Raw genomic sequence first — 3,693 nt, 5'->3', positions numbered from 1 at the left:
AAATTCCTCCTGTCTGTGCTCATCCCATGTACGTACACCGTTTCCGTTCCAAAGCTGTAAAAGTTCTTCAACTAATGGCCTTAGGTACACATGAATGTCGTTTCCGGGTTGCTTAGGGCCTTGGATGAGAACTGGCATCATAATGAGCTTCCGCTTCATGCACATCCAAGGAGGAAGGTTATACATACATAGAGTCACGGGCCAGGTGTTGTGATTGCTGCTCTGCTCCCCGAAAGCATTAATGCCATCCGCGCTTAAAGCAAACCATACATTCCTTGGGTCCTTTGAAAACTCATCCCAGTACTTTCTCTCGATTTTTCTCCACTGCGACCCGTCAGCGGGTGCTCTCAACATCCCATCTTTCTTTCGGTTCTCACTGTGACATCGCATCAACTTGGCATGCTCTTCGTTTTTGAACAGACGTTTCAACCGTGGTATTACAGGAGCATACCACATCACCTTTGCAGGAACCCTCTTCCTGGGGGGCTCGCCGTCAACATCACCAGGGTCATCTCGTCTGATCTTATACCGCAATGCACCACATACCGGGCATGCGTTCAGATCCATGTATGCACCGCGGTAGAGGATGCAGTCATTAGGGCATGCATGTATCTTCTCCACCTCCAATCCTAGAGGGCATACGACCTTCTTTGTTGCGTATGTACTGTCGGGCAATTCGTTATCCTTTGGAAGCTTCTTCTTCAATATTTTCAGTAGCTTCTCAAATCCTTTGTCAGCCACAGCATTCTCTGCCTTCCACTGCAGCAATTCCAGTACGGTACCGAGCTTTGTGTTGCCATCTTCGCAATTGGGGTATAACCCTTTTTTGTGATCCTCTAACATGTGATCGAACTTCAGCTTCTCCTTTTGACTAATGCATTGCGTCCTTGCATCGACAATGACCCGGTGGAGATCATCATCATCGGGCACATCATCTGATTCCTCTTGATCTTCAGCAGCTTCACCCGTGGCAGCATCATTGGGCACATCGTCTAGTTCCTCTTGATCTTCACCAGCTCCCCCTGTTGCAGCATCACCGTATTCAGGGGGCACATAGTTGTCATCGTACTCTTCTTCTTCGCCGTCTTCCATCATAACCCCTATTTCTCCGTGCCTCGTCCAAACATTATACTGTGGCATGAAACCCTTGTAAAGCAGGTGGGAGTGAGGGATTTTCCGGTTAGAGTAAGACCTCGTATTCCCACATTCAGTGCATGGACAACACATAAAACCATTCTGCTTGTTTGCCTCAGCCCCATCGAGAAACTCATGCACGCCCTTAATGTACTCGCGGGTGTGTCTGTCACCGTACATCCATTGCCGGTTCATCTGCGTGCATTATATATAATTAAGTGTCCAAATTAATAGAAGTTCATCATCACATTAAAACCAAAGTGCATACATAGTTCTCATCTAACAACATATAGCTCTGCAGAGCATCTAATTAATTTAACCATACATTGAAACTATGTAAAACCTTTCAATGCGAAAACAAATGCGATCATAATCGCAACCAAGGTAACAATTGATCCAACGGCATAATGATACCAAGCCTCGGTATGAATTGCATATTTTCTAATCTTTCTAATCTTCAAGCGCATTGCATCCATCTTGATCTTGTGATCATCGACGACATCCGCAACATGCAACTCCAATATCATCTTCTCCTCCTCAATTTTTTTATTTTTTTCCTTCAACAAATTGTTTTCTTCTTCAACTAAATTTAACCTCTCGACAATAGGGTCGGTTGGCATTTCCGATTCACATACATCCTAGATAAATAAAATGTATGTCACGTTGGTCGGCATAATTTTCATAAACAATAAATGAACCAATAGTTATAAAGATAATATACATACCACATCCGAATCATAGACAGGACGAGGCCGATGGGGGCAGATACCAAAACCATCGCACTATATAAGATGCAATAATAAATGTAAGAAAAAGATACAAGTATCTATCTAAACATACAAGTAAGAATATTTTTCCTTTCAGAAAGAAGATAAGAACAAGAGGCTCACCACGGTGGTGTCGGTGATGAGATCGGCACGGGTGATCGACGGCGGTGAAGACGGGCACGGGGCGTGACGGACCGCTAAATCTAGACAAATCTCGAGGGAAATGGAGCTTGGAGGTCGAGCTTCAAGAGGAGAAAGCTTAAGTAGTGTGGCTCGGGCATTCCATCGAACACCTCATGTCCATAGGAGGTGAGCTAGAGCACCACAAAGCCCTCTCCCCCTCGGCCAGAAAAAACAAAGCACTGTGCTTTGCTCTTGCGCGAGGGGGTATATATAGGCACCTCATTGGTCCCGGTTGGTGACATGAGCCGGGACTAAAGGGGAGCCTTTGGTCCCGGTTCAAACCACCAACCGGGACCAATTGTTGTGGGCCAGGAGTGAGGCCCATTGGTCCTGGTTCATCCCACCAACCGGGACCAAAAGGTCCAGATGAACCGGGACCAATGGCCCACGTGGCCCGGCCGGCCCCCTGGGCTCATGAACCGGGACCAATGCCCACATTGGTCCCGGTTCTAGACTGAACCGGGACTAATGGGCTGACCCGGCCTGGACCAAAGCCCTGTTTTCTACTAGTGATCTGCAACAAACAAAAACAGGAACGGGGAAAGTGGGTCTCCTTGCCGTAGCCCTCGAGACGGTGCGAATGAATCGAGGAGAGTTCCATTTAATTTTGCCGAATAGCTCACCAATGTGACACAAGCCATTATCCAGTCAATCCATCGCTGAGAGAACCCTAACCTTTGCATCACTTGCTTCAAGAAACCCCAATCCACCCGATCATAAGCTTTTGACAAATCCAGCTTATAGGCACAAAAACTCTTTGTAGGATCTTTTTCTTGTTTAATATAGTGCAAGCACTCGAAGGAAACCAGAGCGTTATCCGTAATCATCCTGCCCGGTATAAACGCACTCTGCTCAACAGAGATTATGTCATCCAATAAAGGCCGCAATCGATTCACTAAGCACTTGGAGATTACCTTATAGGTCACATTACAAAGACTGATGGGTCTATAGTCAGACATTTTCATGGGGTTGGATATTTTTGGTATGAGCACAATAGACGTTGCATTCACTCCCTCTGGCATGCATCCAGTACTAAAAAAGTCCCTTACAGCAGCAATCACACTATCCTTTACCACACCCCAGTTACGTTGAAAGAACCGCGCGGGAAATCCATCTGGACCAGGAGCTTTCAAAGGCCCAATCTGAAACATTGCATCTGATATCTCGTCATCCGTGAAAGGCGCACACAGTCGTGCATTATCAGCCGGTGACACCACTTGTTCAAACAGCCCGGTTACAGCCGATGCATCCAAAGAAGTATCGGCCGAAATTTTTTATGGAAGTAATCATTCGCTATCCTGCCCATAGCTGCAAAATCTGAGTGAACGGTTCCTATACTGTCAGTTAGTTCCCGAATCTTGTTCTTCGTCGCCCTCCAAAAAGCCTTGCTATGAAAAAACTTGCTGTTACGATCACCTTCTTTAAGCCAAGAAATCCTCAATCTCTGCATCCACAACATCTCCTCTTGATATAATAGTTCATTCATTTTATCCATTACTCTTCTTATCTCTTCTCTGTCCGCATTCATATGCATAAGCTGTTCCAGTTGGGAGCAGGACTTCACAAGTTCCCTGGTCACATTTCCAAACTTCTTACTCCAAGAACCTAA

The sequence above is a fragment of the Triticum aestivum genome, chromosome 2A (assembly GCF_018294505.1).
Source record: "Triticum aestivum cultivar Chinese Spring chromosome 2A, IWGSC CS RefSeq v2.1, whole genome shotgun sequence".
Classification (NCBI taxonomy): Eukaryota; Viridiplantae; Streptophyta; class Magnoliopsida; order Poales; family Poaceae; genus Triticum; species Triticum aestivum.
Note: the sequence above shows the minus strand (reverse complement) of the source record.